At 32.4% G+C, this 12,295-nt stretch overlaps 1 long non-coding RNA gene across 3 annotated transcripts; it reads left to right on the top strand.

Moving 5' to 3' along the window:
- The first annotated feature begins 220 nt into the window (after positions 1–220).
- LOC143254128 (uncharacterized) lies at positions 221–8,582 on the top strand. Of its 3 annotated transcripts, none has more exons than XR_013029966.1 (3): positions 221–675; positions 6,733–6,913; positions 8,105–8,582. It is a non-coding gene; the product is annotated as an uncharacterized LOC143254128 (long non-coding RNA). The 3 variants fall into 3 exon arrangements; XR_013029965.1 differs by lacking the exon at positions 221–675 and adding an exon at positions 5,781–5,957; XR_013029964.1 differs by lacking the exon at positions 221–675 and adding an exon at positions 6,333–6,530.
- The last annotated feature ends 3,713 nt before the right edge of the window (positions 8,583–12,295 follow it).

Below are 12,295 nucleotides of genomic sequence, written 5' to 3'. Positions count from 1 at the left end.
GTGTGAAATACTCCGAGAAAGTTCCATCTACATTTACTTTACATGGTCTGTTTTTCAAACAGTTAGAGAGCCAGGAAATAACTCCACGCGATCGTCCCATTTCACTCATACGGAACAGGAGACCATTGTGCCATACAGTGATGAATGTCTTCATGAGGTCGAGGAAGCAAGCGACAGTGCATTCTTCTTTATCAAAGCTATTCATTATTGTTTCAGTTAATCTAACTAAATGATCTGTCGTTTGTCTAAATTTTCTGAATCCGTTTTGTTCCTCAAGTAATTTTGATGTTTCTTTCAAAAATGTCGAGACTGTTACTGATTATTCGTTCAAGAATTTTGCCTACACAGCTGGTTAGGTTGATTGGTCGATAACTCTGTGGTTTATTGACTGGCTTACCTTCGTTATGGAACATTAATATATTAGCTTGCTACCAAGAAACTGGGATGTAGCCAGAGTGAAGTGATAAATTAAAGATTGCTATCAGATGATCCAATAATTTCCGAGTGCCATTTTGATGAGAATTGCTTGTATGCTGTCATTTCCTGGGGATTTGTTTTTTGAGTTCTTAAATCCTTGTTTGAGTTCTGTTAGGGTGACTTTTGTGATGAGCAATAGATTGCTATAGTCATCTGTGTTAATGGTGTTATTGCTGTTAATATTTACTGGGAAATATGGTTCGTATATCTCTGTGTTATTTGTTGCATGAATGTTTACTGTATTATAAAAATATTTTTTCAGTCTGGGACATTATGGTTTAGAAGTGATTTGTAGTTGTTTGAACTTTGTTAATGTGCGCTAAGGTGTTATTATGTTCAAGGGTTGGGTGTGACCGAAACATCCTATGTTCGGTTTTTTTATTTAGTTGAGAGCAGAAGTTATCCCATTTTTCTTATTTTAACAATTTAATTTCAGTTCTGATTTTATTTGTGATACTGTTTATTTGAGTTTTTTTATTTCCATATCTCTTTTTACCATGAACTGTCTTCTTAATTGTATTCGTTGTTTTATCAAAGTTATTTGTTCTTTGTTTGGTTTCCATGCGTTATTAATTGTTTTATGTTGTTGCTTTGGTATAGTATACGTTGCTGTTTTTTTGTTGGCACTCCGTAATTATTTGACTATAGCTGTCGATTTCTGATTTCTTATAGGTTGTATATTTAATGTTATCTGGTAATATGTTCTCTAATTCTCTTTGATATTCTAGCCAATTGGCTTTTTTGTACTCGAATCTGTCTTGTTTAAAGGTTTTATCTTTATGGGAAGCAAGATTGAAAGCACATCAAACAGGTAGATGATCACTGTCTGCATCTTTTCTCACATTAAAATTTAATAACTTTTGTCTGATATTAAAGGAGGTGAGGCAGATATCTAAGATATAACTTGTATTTATATCACACGAAGTATAAGTAGGTGTTCTGTTATTTAACATTGCTATGTTATTATCCTCGATGAATTGTAACAGGTGTTTTCAATTTGTGTTTGTGGACAAACATCCAAAGCCTGTTGGTTTGTTTTGAATTTCGCGCTTTGCTAGTTGAGGGCTACAACGCTAGCTCTCCCTTATTTAGCAGTAATAGACCGAGGGTAGGCAACTGGTCAACACCACCCATCACCAACTATTGGGCTATTCTTTTACGAAACAATAGTGAAATTGACCATTATGTTATAACGCTCCCATGTGCTGAGAAGGTGAACATGTTCGATAGTCGTGTTTGGAATTCGAGACAAGCACATTATGTAGTAGTCGAACGTTACCTATCCATCAGATCACGCCATATCTACGTGTTTAATAAAATATTTATTGTTTGTACTTCATGTTGTCTTGCTTTTTAATAATTTAAATAAAAGTAGATCAGCCTGGCATGGCCAAGTGGTTAGGGCGCTCGACTCGTAATATCAGAGTCGAGGGTTTGAATCCCGTCACACCAAACTTACTCTCTCTTTCGAAACTAGGGTCGTTATAACGTGACGGTCAATCCCACTATGCGTTGGTATAAGAGCAGCCCAAGAGTTGACGATGGGTGGTGATGACTAGCTGCCTTCCCTCTAGTCTTATACTGCTAAATTAGGGACGGCTAGCGCAGATAACCCTCGAGTATCTTTGTGCGAAATTCAAAACAAACCAAACTTTACACATTACACTAACATAGATATGTTGATATAAATACAGCTGAATAATTCCTCAAAAGTTTTATTATATACATGTCTTATGAACTTGACAACATTAACTTTAATTAAGCCACGTTAAGCGTCTTTCACATCAATCACAGGTCACAATAAGTAGGTTAAATGTAAAAAGTAACGTAATTTTTTACATTCTTTTAGTAATAGTTTTTAATTGAAACATACCTTCATACCATACTTTAGACGAACAAAACTGTCTGAGCAATACAAGTTGAAGAGAGTTTTATTATATAGGTAAAAAAACTTGTGAATGTGAGGCACACAAAATTATCTAGTACCGTGAGTATCATATAACAAGGGTTGGTTTGAATTTTCGCGCAAAGCTACTCGAGAGCTATCTGCGCTCGCCGTTCCTACTTTAGCAGTGTGAGATTGACAGATGAGGATAGTCATCACCACCTATCGCCAACTCTTGGGCTACTCTTTTACCAACGAATAATGGGATTGATCGTCACATTATAACGCCCCCACGGCTGAAAGGACGAGAATTTTGGTTTGACGCGGACTCGAAACCGCGATCCTCAGATTACGAGTCAAGAAAAAAAAAGGGAATTTTAACTGTCACAGACGTTTTTCACCTATATCGTGTTACATTTTCTTTCATCTATAACATGAATTATGATTCATATTTTGAGACTTTGAGAGCCTTTAGTCGCTCTGATAATTTTGTTATTGAGCTTGTCTTGGACTATTTTTTTCTGTTTTGTGTATATTTTATCAATTAACTCTTTTCTTTTAATTTTATAATTATCATAATCGTGGATCATTATAATTTTCTTATTTTGTTGCATGTTTGTTAGAAGTAAATTTCAACTTAAAATGCTAAAATTCGGAGCCTTGTTCCAATCTGTGTACAGAATGGAGATCACCCATTGTTTGTGCTTGTGTTCAAAAGTCACCAAACATTGTTTTAATACCTTTGAAATAAAGATCATTAAGTTGGTTTGTTTTATGTTGTTTGTTTATGGTCATCAGATTTGTTTTATATTATTTGTTTGTGATAAATAGATTTGTTATATAATTATTTATCTGTGATAAGTAGATTTGTTTTATATTCTTTGTTCATGATAAATATATTTGTTTTATATTATTTGTTTATGATAAGTAGATTTCCTTTATATTGTTTGTTTATGATAAGTAGATTTGTTTTATATTGTTTGTTTATGATGAATAGATTTCTTTTATATTGTTTGTTTATGATCAGTATATTTATTTTATATCAGTTATTATAACAAGGAGATTTGCTTTTTTTTGTTTTCTTATCACTGGTACATTTGTATTGTATTCTTTGTTTATAACAAATAGATTTGTTTGCTGTTGTTTGCTTATAACTGCTACATTTTCATTATATTGTTTGTTTATAATAATAAATAAAGAAGTAAACATTAGAAAAACCAAAACAAGCGTAAAAGTAATAACTTACGTAGGTTTGTTTTACTTGGAGGGAAATAAAGATTTTTTTATTCATTGTTTATATTAATGTTATGATTATTAATACCACATCGACTTTTTGCTTAAATCTGATAGCTTATAACGTTAAAATCCAGACATCGAAACCCACAGTAAGTGGAAAACAGGTAGATATTATGTAAAAACTTTATATAGAACGGCAAACAAAAGCAGCATAAGCTTATTACAGCTTCATAAAGAAATAAAGATTGTTTGTTTGTTTTTCGTATGGCAAAGCCACAAAGGGCTATCTGCTTAGCCCACCGAGGGGAATCGAACCGCTGATTTTAGCGTTGTAAATCCGGAGACATACCGCTGTACTTACCGGATGCAGAAATAAAGATAATTTGTTCCATAATATTTCTTTAAAAAATTGGTAAACTAAATTGCATATCTTTGTTTCTATTGTTCAGAAGCAATGAGAAAATATTTTCATTTATTTAATGTTACTAACAGTATTTGTTTAATCACTTATGTACATATTCCAGTTTCTCAATCGGTTATTTTAGTTCGTCTGAACTTGTTTTCTTTCGTTGCTCAGTTTGAACAAGTAGTCATTGACGTAGCTATCACATTTCACAGAAGAAGATAAAAGAAAAAAATGAGTCTTCAATGGGCAAGTGTCCAACTAATTGATACGTACAAATAGTTTTAAATAGAATTTCAACCCTTTAGATAATGAACTCGGTCATTAAGCAAATTCTTCACTCTGAAAAATTAATTAAAAAAAAAGCATTATTTTCAGAAAGTTTCGAAAAATAAACAAACGAAAATTTAATCATGTCATCACTGTTATTTCACTCCAGTGTACATTATCCGCCTTTTCTTCTCAGCTTTCCAACGCATACATTTTAATACCCCTAACTGCAAGTGCCTTTTTAAGGTTGATCCAACTACATTAGTCACATGGACAAAAATGAATACTTCAGTGTTTATAAAATAACATTTACATGGGAGTAATTTATTTTCCTTATTTCTTTATTATTTTCGTTTTCAGGGTAAGTAGAGAAAAAAGAAATGTTTCGTTTTCTCAATAATAGTTTGTTGTTTGGAATTAACCAGAAGATATACAACAGGTTATTTGTGCTCTGAAAATTACAGATATTGAAAACCGGTTTTTAGTGGTGTAGGTCTGCAGGCATACCGGTGTGCCACTGGAATTAGACGGCGGATAATAAATAATAAATTGACACTTCTACTTATACCAGAAAGTGTTCACTTAGACGTGTCAAATAATTTTTTATCTGTCAGTTTTATTCACTTATCTTATGTTTAAGCAAGCAAAAGAAAATCAATATTTAACTTCTACAATAATAAAATCAATTAGAATAATCTCTTTGACCCCAGAATAATCTCCAGTGATAAAAACATCCTTCAGTACAATCTTTAGAACGGGTAACAAAAATAAACCATGGACATATATATCCAAACGCTTAAAATAATCTATGTTTAACCTTCATATAATATTTAAATATTATATTATTTTGCCTCAATGAGACCAGAATTCTTGACCTTTGATTACAAAATTTCATCCCTCATGACCTCATATTAATTTTTTAAAGTAACTCACGAATTATTATGTACAAATGTTTCATGTTAAAATCTAATCTGAACACTCAAGACATTATGGTAAAATGGTTAACAATGTATAAACTATGATTTTTTTTCTTGTTTTTAACCTTTTTATTTGTGCATTCAATTTGTTTCTCAGAAATAAAAATATTGAAATACTCAAATAGATTTATAAACCAGTTGAAATTGTCTTGAGTTTGTTCAATTTTGATAAACATGATTTTAACGATTTAGATTACCAGTTGACGATTTTAAGTTGTTTTAATCTTCGTTGTTTCTCTCTTTATATAGCAATTCACTTGATGCTTATGTTTAAGTGTTGCTAGAAACCAAGAAAAAAACACACTTGTTAATAAAAATGACTTATCTTTGAGATAATTCGATGCTATTTTTCTCGTATTTTGACGTCATTTGTGATGTAAATTATAAAAGTATTTCTCAATTAGTTCCAAAACATATACTCTTCAAGATGCATATCATATTCAAAAGAATCGTGTACAAATGAATCTGAAACATTGCTTAAAGGCGTTTCCATGTTTGTTAGGATCTCATTTCTGTTTGAAGACACGAGAAAAGCAGTTTTAGATACATTTAAAAACAGTCTTTATTGATGTAACTTGAGACATGGAGTTTTCAGCATCTTGTTTGCGTTTAAGGGTCGAATACTTTTAGACGTCTAGAAGAATGTCAATGGCCTAGAGTGTACTAGGAAGTAATGAGTAGAAGTCTTAGTGTGACAACTGATATCTATGTAAACAACTTGACTTCAGTTTCGATTTCCTTCAAAACTACATATTGCCACTGTGTAAAACCTTTACTTTTAATTTTGTGAAATGTGAAGGCTCAGTCAAATTTAACAGGCTTAGTTAAGCCTAACACACAAAGTTTTAGGTGTTACTTTAAAGTTATATCATTCATTATACGATACTCTCATATGGTTGATTTCAAAACATCTCTGCTACAATTTATTAGACTGGCCTGTTGATTTAGTAATAGTATCTGCATATCCTAATAAACTTATTGGAATGTCCGAAAAAACTAAATCTGTCATTCTTAATACTTGACGTCAGAACATAAATCACACTTAGAATTCATATACTTCGTTGTAAAAGTTGAGTTTGAATTTTTTTAGATATATCTTCTTATGATAATACAAAATACGACTTTTTATCAAAAGAAGATACAAAGTTTAGCATATTAGGCCTTTTCTCGGAAGAATCAACCATCCTACCCCCTAATCCCCAATTATATTTTATATAATGTTGCAGGATACTAAACGTTTCGATACTCGTGGAAGGCATATCCAAAGTAGACCCTTCTGTAGGTTTGTACATAACTTTAAACAACCAACTGAACTGTCCTGTACAGTCCAGCACCACAATCTGGTTAAGGGTTATGTCAACAGGAACAAAGCATTTTTGTCAATGAATATATGTTCACTTATATATTTATGTTTCCTTTGCTGCCCCTGTTTTATTATGTCACAAGTTTTATAACAGATAGTGTGTGTTTGTTTTTTCTTATAGCAAAGCGACATCGGGCTATCTGCTGAGTCCACCGAGTGGAATCGAATAAGCGAAAGTGGAGCAGGACTTGACGGCCAGTTAAGAAGTGGTTATAGTTAAAGGTATAGCGTGCAGTTTGGTACCAGAGCGTCTAAAGAAATGGAAAATTTCAATATAAAGGCCATGATTAACTTTTATCCAGGTAAGTAAAATGGCTGTTAAGTAATTAGAATTAGATTTGGAAAGCTTGTTGAGATTTATTAATGAGGAAAGAAAGACTGAACAATTATTTGGGATTTTAAAAATAAACTTATTGAACCATCAGTGCGTTTAAAGTTAACAGTTCGAAAGTACACGTTCTCAATGTTTATTCAGAACTCGGCCCGGCATGGCCAGGTGGTTAAATCACTCGACTCGTAATCGCTCGCGGTGGGTGATGATGGCTATCTGACTTTTCTCTAGTTTTACACTGCTAAATTAGGGACGGCTAGCTCAGGTAGAACTCGTGTAGCTTTGTGCAAAATTTAAAATTAACAATCCTTTCAGTAATTTACATGAAAAACAAATGAACGGTTGGTCAGTTAATGTTGAGGCCCGGCATGGCCAGGTAGTTAAATAACTGAACTCGTGATCGCTCGCGGAGGGTGGTGATGACTATCTGACTTTTCTCTAGTTTTGGACTACTAAGTTAGGGACGGCTAGCGCTGGTAGCCCTCGTATAGCTTTGTGCAAAATTCAAAATTAACATACCTTTGAGTAATTTATGTGAAAAAATGAACGTTTGATCAGTTAATATTGAGGCCCGACATGGCCAGGTGGTTAAGGCATTCGAATCGTAATCCAAGGGTCGCGGGTTTGATTCCCTTCCCTTCAAATATGCTTGCGCTTCCAGGCGTGGGACGTTATAATGTGACGGTCAGTCTCACTCTTCATTGGTAAAAGAGTAGTCCAAGAGTTCATGGTGGGTTGTGATGACTAGCTGCATTCTTTCTTGTCTTACAATGCTAAATTAGGTGCAGATAGCCCACCAACAATTGTTTTTTAATTCTTATCAATTGTAAGATAAAGGTGCTTGAAGCAACTCAAACATTCGCAACAATTAACTTTCTTTTAGCTTTAAACTAATAAAAAGGGATAATTAAAAAGAGGACAGGCTTTGAACGTTATTAGTTACACATGAAGAACTACGTTTATAAACCAGGGTCATATAAAGAGGTACAATAAATCATTTAACACAGGTGTTAATTATTAAAAGTGCAGTTTTATAAGTACTAAAAACTTAAGCCTCGCCAGACACTTTAATTATCACTTGAAATTAACCGAATCACTTATTTTGCTGTGTTTCAACTCAGGTGACACAGAACTTGATAAAGCTTTTTTTTTGTTTTTACAGCTTCTCAGGATCCTGACGCCACTCAAACTATCCACTTCCTGAAATCTTTCTTCTTCAATTAATGAACCTTAGATTATATATATTACATGAAAAAATACATTCGAAGCTGACTTAAACTATTTAATCTCAGTTGTGAAATAAAAGACTCAAAGTTCAACTCAGTCTGAATGCTTCGCTTTATCAAACGAAGAAATAGAGAAAAAATATTTTCGGAAAAGAAAATAACTGGATGGCCAATATCGCGTATTCAATATAAATAACATTGTAAGGATGGCATTTGAATCATCCTAACTTTATATTAGCCGTCCCTACATTTACTTCCTTTTATGGAAAGTTTTATATTGCTTTTCTTAATACAGTGTTTAACAGGTTATGAGAAGATTTTATTTTTAACCACTTTCTGTGTATAATGAAGATCCAACTTTGATATTTATTGCTTGTATATTACACTGTGTAAAAAAAAAATACTTTTTCTTGCTCCTGGGTAGAAAGTGTTATTTCCTAATTGCTTATGAGTAAAGTAAATGGAAAAGACCTATTTTTGTCTTCAAACTTTGCTTTTTGACCTGGGAGCGTATAACAAAAACATGATGAGAGACTATATTTGAGGGCTGATACGTGAAAGTGATTCACATTTCAGTCGCAAATCTCGAAACCTACTCACTTCTAAACATTTTGTATAAACGTTAGTGTCAATACATGTAACTCTTGACTGGTATGTTGTTTTATTTGGACCTCATGCAAGTGAAAATCTGCAAATTTGCCCGTTTTTTCATAAAAAATTGGTTAATTTTTAAATTTCATTTTCCACGTCACAAAAGCAAAGTTTGAAGGGAATAATGCCCATTTTCTGCACTTTTACAACACAAACAATTAAAAAATAACATTTGTGTTACCTGGTGTTATTGACTGTAATTCCTGTCACATCTCGTACATAAGTTCTTTGAAAGACCACCAGATGTCGAAAACAAAGCTAGCCTCAAGAGATAATGATGACATCGTTTGTAATAGAATTATGATTTAAAAAAAATATTAAAATTGTTATTACTACTTTACAACTTATAAAATCGAATACTTCATTTGAAACTACGCCACCTTATTGAAATTGGTTGATACTATTGTTTTGGTGTTTGAGTTATTATGTGATAAGAAATAAGCAGAAAAAATATATAAAAGGAAACAATATACACACGAACATTTTCTTCCTCTCCTATGTTTGGTTATTTGTTTATAAAGAGTTTATTTTTCATTCAATTTACATAAAAATAATGTACATTACTTTTATTACCTTAGTCATGATACCTTTTAAATAACGAGGAAAAAACTACTCATGACCAAAGGGTACGAACACTTTCTGTTGTAACTGTATACTGTTGTGTTGTTCTGATAGCCTATTAAGGAGATATTTGAAATTCCATTTCGATGAACAATCTGAACCATTCATACATAGGCAGAGCTACTGCTTGCCTTTTAATTTTAAATTTTCAAAATATGAAGTAATTATACTTTTTGCGTAAACAGATGTCTGTATGACACGGATAAAACAAAAACAACTAAAGTTAAATGACATTGTTAGACCATATATGTGTTTGTTCTTTTACTGTATTATAAGTGGTATGTCTACAAACTCACACCTCTAAAAACTGAGTTTCGATACCCGTGATGGGTAGAGGACAGGTAGCCCATTGTGTGGTTTTGTTCTTAATTCCAACCTATATTATGAACACATATTTTTAAAATGAAAATGTTGGTATTGGATTTAATTTGAAAAATTATTGCTTAATAAATTTAATATTAGCAATGAGTTATGAAGATTGTGGGACAAAGCTGTTGAACACTCCTTTAATCTGAAGGGTTTTTTTCTAAGTATGTTTTTGAAGTAAATACAATAACTTTTTCGATACATTTCAGTAATGAAAGACCCGCATGGCCAGGTGGGTTAAGACGTTCGACTCGTAATCCGAGGATCGCGGTTTCGAATCTCTGTCGCATCAAACATGCTCGCCATTTGAGCCGTTACGGCTCTATAATGTCGCGGTCAATCCCACTATTCGTTGGTAAAGAGTAGCCGGAGGTGGGTGTTAATGACTAGCTGCCTTCCCACTAGTCTTACACCGCTAAATTATGGGCAACTAGCGCAGATAGCCCTCGTGTAGCCTTGCACGAAATTAAAAAAAAGCAAAAACAAACAGTAATGCAAAACGTTTTATCACTTGTAGCTGTGTAGAATTTATATGTGACGAGAAAACAGTCGTTAACAGAGAAACTGTTGCACGAGCATTTTACGAACTGTTTTGTTGTTGCTTAAGAATTTTATACTACAGAAATGTTTTTTGGAATTATCTAAAATGTAAGTTAAAGATACTTTCTACAAAAAAAGTCTATTATTTTCTAAAACTTTTTTCCGTCTAGGATATTTGTATAAATACTCATATAGTTTCTATAAATAAATAAATGTAATTCACGTCAGTATTCAACTGATCTAATCTGCGTCCAAAGAATGCCGTCCAGTAAGAAGTATTCATTAAAGAGGTCACTTGTATCCGTAGTTCCCCAGAGTGTTACTAAGGCGGATAGTTCCAAATTGTGTCGCTAGGGGCAAATCATATTTCTGTTGTCAGAGCAAGACAAATTACAAATCACAAATTATGTCATTTGTTTTGTTATTCGTAATGTTTTCTTGTTTGTTTATTTATTGGAAGCTAAGCACAAAGCTACTCAATGGATTACATGTGCTTTGCCCTCCACAGGACCCACTTTCTAACGAGGAATGTTCCTATAAATATCACTGTGTCGGGTCAATGTTTGCTTCACTAATTTTTAAAATTGCTTATGCTAAAAATTAATTAAGAAATGTAAAGAAACAATGTAAAAAAAATAAATTATTTTTGAATAAGTGACTACTATTATTTTGTTATTAAGCAGAAAGTTAATCCTACAAATTTTAGTATAAAAAGACTTCAGATTTACAGCTAATCTACCAGGGGAAATTTGATACAAAATCATTTAACATACATAAATAATTTTTGGTTGTTCTTACCACAAAAATAAACAAATGATTCTGAGAGTTATTTCACTTGTTTGGATCTGAGACTGATTTATACGCAGCACACCTTTTTATGATGACATGAAAACAACAAATAATATAACGAATGCTAGAATCAACTTCAAATACTAATGTTATTACAATCATTTATAAGTGTACAAGCCATTTCAAGATTAATCTATTCATCAACCAAGGATAAATGTATTTATTACCTCCCTTAATACACGTTCAAAATCTGAATAACTTATTATTATTTTAAAATTCATCTTGATATTTCGAAATTCTTTTACTTTCCTACAATAACTGAGAAACTTCATATTTAGTTTGTTTATTCAAATATCTTTTATAAACTATCCATGTTTATTTGTTGAAAAAGGCGTATATTGACAATTTATTGTGTAATATACGTTTCATTACGAAGACAGTATTACAGGAGTGTATCTGATAAGTTCTTTGGTCTTTTCATAATGTGCTAAAAACATGTGGGTCCTAGAAGTCTTGATAAAACGGAAATAGAAACCCTTATAACTAGTTCTCTTCCCGAATTTGTCCAATTCCTTATAGTTCACGATGTTTTAGCTATGACCAGTTCTTTTCTCAGATCTGTTTGATTTCTTATAATTCATTTTGGTACCAACGACCTCAAACAATCCGATAAGAATGCTAAAGACTGCTTGTCAGAACTTGAAAACACAATAAGAAATATCTTCAACCTCGGAATCATATATTTAACTTGCATAGGGTTACAAGAACTTATTTGGTCTGTTAGCCGTACTTATTACAGAAATAAAAAAACTAACAATTCTATCCAGAGACAGCCTAACAATATTGTTTACTTCTATATATGACACTGCTGTGTTTAAACTACTCTATATAAATAGTGCAATGAAGACACTCTAAACAAAACTATCCTTTTTAAGTAGTGTACTCGGTGCACCTTATTGCTTGGGTACATACATATATATACACAGTGCTGTGCAAAAGTGTTAAAACGAAATCAAAAATTACATTTCAAACTATTTTCAAAGAACAATGGATTCATAGGTGATACATTCATAGTTTCTTAATCTTCATATTTAGTACAATAAAAACTCGGTTGTGGTACTTGACTTCAGGAAACAGTCGATATTTTCTGTCCCACGTTT

This window comes from Tachypleus tridentatus, chromosome 6 (genome assembly GCF_004210375.1).
Source record: "Tachypleus tridentatus isolate NWPU-2018 chromosome 6, ASM421037v1, whole genome shotgun sequence".
Lineage (NCBI taxonomy): Eukaryota > Metazoa > Arthropoda > Merostomata > Xiphosura > Limulidae > Tachypleus > Tachypleus tridentatus.
Note: the sequence above shows the minus strand (reverse complement) of the source record. Positions and strands in the feature narration are given on the sequence as shown.